Below are 7,119 nucleotides of genomic sequence, written 5' to 3'. Positions count from 1 at the left end.
AAGGTGTATGTAAACTTCTGAAATCAACTGTATACGTACAGTCACTCTGGGGATGACGTATTTGATGCACTTATTAATGAAGCTGGTGACAGTGACTAACATCAGGCTGACTGACTAAAAGAAACAGATCATACTGACCTACCAATATAACACTGGCACAGATTCTCGTGTGACGTCTCCTGTTGGATGAGGAGCTCCAATTGGGTTCGACACTTCCAGAGTCTTGTTGTGTGAGAAATCTCGCCCTGATGAGGAAGACAACAAATATTAGTCAATTAATGCTAATATACTAGCACCCTCAAATTCAACTTTTTTATTGTACCCCTCTAATCAGTAGCCCATTTAGACCTGGGACACCAAGTGTATGCAATTAATGACCAGATAGAACATAAAACCAGCAGGCTCCGAACCTTGTAGGGTAAGAGTTGAATTCCCCTGTACTAGCGTATCCTAGTATATGATAGCATATGATAGCATTTATAACTACATGTGTAGTGAAAGACTTACCAGTCAGTTTGTCTTGTACTCTGTTGACAATCCGGATAGCCTTTTTGTTCAGGGCCTCAGGCTACACAGTGTCATCTCCAACAGATGGGAAAGAAACACAGAGTGATGACTTAGTGTCAACATTGAGGCAACATTTGGGCCAACAACAAGGAAAGATAGTACTTCCACATACTAATATCCTCCACAACTCTTGGTTGAGGAAAGAGAAAGCTATACAGTAGAAGCTCCAACTTACAAAGGCATGCCACTTAGCTTGTTAACTTCTCTTAACAAACAAAAGTACCATAGAAACTACTAAGAATGTTAGCATTAACTAATGCATTTTTACAGTTTTGGCTTGAGCCAAAGACTCATGGATTCAGGCATGTGGTTCCTGGTTTGTATTGTGTGGCCAATGTCCATCCAGTGATTTTGCAGTGGACAACAAACGCGGAACAGAAAGATACATTTCGGCGGATACAGTCAAAAGGCCATCTTGTTTCACCGCCTGATTGTCCAGCAGAGACCGTTCTGGTCCTGGATCGTTTGTTTCAGTTAGTGTTAGCTGTGGATCACAAAAGAGAGTGGATTCAAATGGTAGCTGGGTCATTGTCCATTTTTTCTTTGAATGTTTTTTGGCTGAAATGTAGATGTATGGGAGTGTCATGACTACACTTGAGAATCCAGTGGCTCAGATCAGCTTGGCACTAGTTGACAAATTACCAGTCCCTCTCTTACGCACTGAAGAGTGGAGGTGGGTGTTGTGCCTCTCTTTGACTCCTCCACACACTGATGGTATATTTTATGCAGCAGAGGACTCTCTGGCTCTCTAGTATTGAAATCGGAATGTCAATATCCCCAGAAGACTTTCGCCAGCCCACAACTTTTAACGTCCAAAAATCAAACTTTGGAACAATATTTCTAACATCCGAATGTGGGAAATGCTCAATGAGGTATAAAACTAATGTCGTATTGCACGATCATTTAATGAAGTTGGAAAGAGAGCAGAAATAGGCTTCCAACCAAGGCTACCTAGCTCCAGCAGCAGTATGTCAATCGTTACCTGGGGGTCTTACCGAATAATGTCAGTGAGCAGCTTGTGGATGAGGCGGCCCACAAGAGCGTGGGGAGTGTCATTGTGGGCAATCAGCTGGGGGATCACCTATGGGCGAGGGGGCAAGAGGGAGACATAACATAGTTATCCCCCCGTGGAAATGCAATGTCCTATTCTGTTACTGTCCTATAAGACTTTGTTGAAAAACTGTCATGGATGATTCATGGCCCAAGACCAACCTTGCCCATGGGAAGAATTCAGTTTCAAGTACTTTTATCACAACGGACATAACAATAAAAGCACATCGAAAATGAGCATGTGAGATCCAGGTGTCCATCTGAATGGTTTTGATGCCCTCCACCAGTGCCTTGTTGACTTCAGGCCAGTACCCATAGTCAAACCAGAGGGTCAGCACCCTGGAGAAAGTAAACAGAAGCATCAAGTATTGTGTCCATTGCATATTTATTGATAGGTTCACACACAACAGCAAAAAAGTTTCCCTGAAAAGCTGAATTTCAACACACATTCAATCCAAAGCAAATCGACACTAAGGCATCAAGTTCATGAAGCAACACAAATGATTCTCTCTGCCACCAGAGGGCTCCCTCTCAACATATTTCAATTCAGGGTCTATCAATGTAGGAGAGTAGGAGTAGGAGTGCTGATCTAGGTTCAGGTCTCCCCCATCCTTATAATATTATTAATTTTGATCTAAAAGAGAAGAATGATCCTAGATCAGCACTCCTACTCTATGACCTTTTGTGACTACTGGCCCTGGCCCCGTGTGGAGACTTACCTGAGGGTGTCCTGGAAGGTGTTCCCCCTGGAGAGGGAGATGGAGTGGAAGAAACCCTGGACAGCAGGAACCACATAGAGAAGTAACGTCTTGGAGAGGTCCCGTGCTTGCCAAACAACAGGGAGAATGAAGGGGAGAAAGAATTGTGATTGATTGTACTTTGAATTCAGTAAGGCATTAATTCATAGACAGAAGACCTAAATTGGTCCATTTGAAATTAATAGATTTGTCTGAATTATCTTACCACAAACAAACAACCAATTTGTTGTCAACAGAGCAGAGGGAAAACTTAATCTACTGCTTGCACAATAGGTTTTTTCTGTCACTCTTTTGCCACCTCCTTTTTTGGTGTGATATGAAGTTGTCACACCAGCCTCACTTGTCCTTCAACTCAGATTCTCTCCTTGTCTCTCATTGACATCAACATGTGATTTAGGCAACGTTTCAAGTTACACACAGCTCTGTCAAATTAGTTTGGATTGGTTCCATAGTGAAGATTGAAAGGGCAGGTTAGTGTTTGTGGATGGAGGAGGAAGAAGGGTTCAAGATGGCTGCTGCCCTTGCCTTGTTGGCCTTCTTCTGGCGCAACAAGGGCGCTGGGCTGTGCTCTGTGCAGTCAAGCTCGCTGTTGCTGGCCTCACTGATGGCGCTGGCACCACAGGCGTGGTCCTTCTTCTTTTCTTCTTGTCCCATCCCTGGTTCTGGTTCTGGTTCTGGTTCTGTGTACACTGCCCATGAGTGCCAGGCCTGAAAAAAAAATACACCAGGTGAGCAATGTTTTAATTTTATTAGGGGTTATAGAATGTTAGGTGTACATGTTTAAACATACGTTTGAACTCATGTTATCATATCAACTTCTAGTGTGTTAGCCAATATGAAAGATATGTGAGATGTCCCAGATGAGTAGGGCCTCTGGGAAATGTTTTGGGTCTAAACAGATCATGTTTTTGAGTTGTTATGTTGTTATGTAATGGAGCTATTGAGAGATAGAGGATGGCACTCAAGGGATGAAAAAAGTGGCATTTCTTGTCTGCAGTGTGGGCATGGGCATATAACACTCCAAGAGTGTCCTTGGTTCCTTTCAATCAACTCAACTTTCAATCAACTCAACTTTCAATCAACTCATAACAACATATAAACCTTATGTTTAGTACAGTGGTTCCTCCTTTAAAAGTTGTGAGCTTACACCGTGGGACTTAGAGGTACCCTGCGTCACGGCTCCATTGCTCCAGACCACCACAAGGGGGAGTTAGAGCACTCATTATGCATTTGGGTCCCAAGGTTTTCATATGACCAATCATATCGAGTGGTTCCAATAACAAATTTGACGCGGGCCACCCGTCCCTGGGGCCTTTCTTCAGCAAAGACGTCTGACAACATTATGGTAGAAGCAAATGTAAGTGGTTATAACGTCATAACGAGTCAAGCAAGAAATGTATAATTGAGAGGAATATGTTAATGTAGAGACAAACGTTTGTGCATATTTTTTTGTCGTGAAGTTAATTTACAAAAATCCCTATTTAGCAAGTTAGCTGACTAGCTAACATTAGCCAGCTAGCTGGCTGGTGTTATGACATGAGAATTAATTTTGTAATGCGTGTTGTTTAATGTTTTATGGACTCCAGCAAATCAGGCTGTCGTCTTGTGAAACAGTGGATGTAAAGAATCTAGCTAGCTAAAGCACTTACTGCAAATTTAATGTATAACTGTGTTAGCTTGAATTGCTTATATTTGCCATGCAATACAGTTGAAGTAACATAGCTAGCTATTTATTTGTTTATTGTGTAGTGGAGGATAAAAATAACTGTACGCCTATGGATGTGTAGCTAGCTACAGTATGTAGCTGATCCGTGTATGGACCAATAGTTCAGAACCTATGAACCTGTTGTTGTATCGACTTCAAGTCTGAATGACATTCATGAAACCAATGGATTGAGTAGAATATAATAACTTTATTGGGCCATGTCCTATATACATGTACTGTAGCTATTACCAAGCATGAGATCCCCACATTGTAGCCTGTACATTGTATATATTCACTGATCATGTATTCTTCCTTGGTAAATAAAGGTACAGTTCAGGTATGAATCTCTGAGACAATCCAGATGTATCAAACTCCATTATTTGAATGATGCTGTGTCTGCATGTATGTATTACAATTATACACTTCAACAGTGTTTACCACTCCTGCTCCTGGGACATCAATGATTACACATTGTAACTATGTAATAGACTAGAAACATGATTTAAGGCTATTTTGCAATTCATATATACAGAAAAAAAAACTATACACCACACTTCCTATGCATATCTAACTCCCTTCATCTGCATTAATCTGAGGACACAGGATAGTATTTCAATGAGATACGTCATTTCAACCAGTGGAAAATGTGAAACTCTTTATTGAAAGTTCATTATCCAGGTGTTATAAATATTATAATTGTAATATTTTATTATGAATACAAGTTCAATCTGTACTTCAATGCACATATGGTTTGCATTATAAAAATAGGAAGAAAGGTGGGGAGAGAGGTATAGAAGACAAAAGGAAAGAGGTAAGAACAGAGGAGCAGGGAAGACAGCATAAGATTAATGAATTCCAATGCTACCTAATACTCTCTCAGTTCATCACAATTATAGTGTCTCTTGTGGTGTCTCCTAACCAGGCTCCTAGTCGGCCTGAAGGTTATCTTAAGAGCGGGTGAGGTGGCGTTAAGGGGACTGGCACCGTCTCTCACATCAAAACATACCTGCAGACGAGTGACAGATGGATAGAGATATAATAGAAAAACAAAGCTTAATCGTGTTAACACGTCAGTCATCATAACCATCAGGAGGTGAAATGCAAAACTGACCTTGGATCATTAACTCTGGGACTACTACATCTCTATCTGTATTTCAATGTAAAGCATCTCTTTAATAATTTATTTTTTATTTTTTTTATTTCACCTTTATTTAACCAGGTAAGCAAGTTGAGAACAAGTTCTCATTTACAATTGCGACCTGGCCAAGATAAAGCAAAGCAGTTCGACACATACAACGACACAGAGTTACACATGGAGTAAAACAAACATACAGTCAATAATACAGTAAAAAAAAAAAAAAAAAAAAAACAAGTCTATATACAATGTGAGCAAATTAGGTGAGAAGGGAGGTAAAGGCAAAAAAGGCCATGGTGGCAAAGTAAATACAATATAGCAAGTAAAACACTGGAATGGTAGTATTGCAATGGAAGAATGTGCAAAGTAGAAATAAAAATAATGGGGTGCAAAGGAGCAAAATAAATAAATAAATTAAATACAGTTGGGAAAGAGGTAGTTGTTTGGGCTAAATTATAGGTGGGCTATGTACAGGTGCAGTAATCTGTAAGATGCTCTGACAGTTGGTGCTTAAAGCTAGTGAGGGAGATAAGTGTTTCCAATTTAAGAGATTTTTGTAGTTCGTTCCAGTCATTGGCAGCAGAGAACTGGAAGGAGAGGCGGCCAAAGAAAGAATTGGTTTTGGGGGTGACTAGAGAGATCTACCTGCTGGAGCGTGTGCTACAGGTGGGAGATGCTATGGTGACCAGCGAGCTGAGATAAGGGGGGACTTTACCTAGCAGGGTCTTGTAGATGACATGGAGCCAGTGGGTTTGGCGACGAGTATGAAGCGAGGGCCAGCCAACGAGAGCGTACAGGTCGCAATGGTGGGTAGTATATGGGGCTTTGGTGACAAAACGGATAGCACTGTGATAGACTGCATCCAATTTGTTGAGTAGGGTATTGGAGGCTATTTTGTAAATGACATCGCCAAAGTCGAGGATTGGTAGGATGGTCAATTTTACAAGGGTATGTTTGGCAGCATGAGTGAAGGATGCTTTGTTGCGAAATAGGAAGCCAATTCTAGATTTAACTTTGGATTGGAGATGTTTGATATGGGTCTGGAAGGAGAGTTTACAGTCTAACCAGACACCTAAGTATTTGTAGTTGTCCACGTATTCTAAGTCAGAGCCGTCCAGAGTAGTGATGTTGGACAGGCGGGTAGGTGCAGGTAGCGATCGGTTGAAGAGCATGCATTTAGTTTTACTTGTATTTAAGAGCAATTGGAGGCCACGGAAGGAGAGTTGTAATGGCATTGAAGCTTGCCTGGAGGGTTGTTAATACTTCCTGTATAATATCCCTTATAACACATCGTGCTAACATTGGATAGATAGATACGTGTAGCATGTGACAAGAGCAGGATAATATCAAAGATAGCGTCACAAGTGAATACATAAATACCACTTGAAGCTTGATGATGAGTCAATCCTTTGAATCAGCTTTGCAGTGCTGAGGCAAAAACAAAAATGTGCACCTCTGAGTCCCCAGGACTGAGAACCGCTGCTCTTCATTGGGAACTCTTAATCTGCAGACAGGCTTTCACAGCTCTCTTTATCTGAGGACAGAAAACCTCACAAGAAGTAGACTACACAAAAGTACCTGCTCTATCCAGAATAGCCTACTCTCTCACTTTGACAGCTGGGCCTGCTATCCTTCACCCTCCTCCAAAAAATACAACTGTTTGCAATTATCATGAGTGGCACTGGGGCTAAAACAATGTCCTACATAGTGTGGCGGGACTGCACCTAAAAAGGCTGGATACTCATAACTAATCGAATAGCATGCATGTATATGTCCTGACCAAAATATGAGGAGTCAGTGGTAGGGTTCACTTGACGTTGCAGCACAGCAAGATTCCCAGTAGACAGGGAGCATGGGATGTCAGGAACAATGACCCCATTGTCAGTGTTTCCAGATACCAGATT

At 41.4% G+C, this 7,119-nt stretch overlaps 1 pseudogene; it reads right to left on the bottom strand.

Moving 5' to 3' along the window:
* Nucleotides 1–1,558: 1,558 nt before the first annotated feature.
* LOC115101921 (serine/threonine-protein kinase mTOR-like) overlaps nucleotides 1,559–7,119 on the bottom strand; it is a 93,656-nt pseudogene continuing 88,095 nt past the window's right edge.

Source organism: Oncorhynchus nerka, linkage group LG20, assembly GCF_034236695.1.
Source record: "Oncorhynchus nerka isolate Pitt River linkage group LG20, Oner_Uvic_2.0, whole genome shotgun sequence".
Classification (NCBI taxonomy): domain Eukaryota; kingdom Metazoa; phylum Chordata; class Actinopteri; order Salmoniformes; family Salmonidae; genus Oncorhynchus; species Oncorhynchus nerka.
The sequence above is the reverse complement of the archived record's forward strand: the minus strand, read 5'-3'. Positions and strand labels throughout refer to the sequence as shown.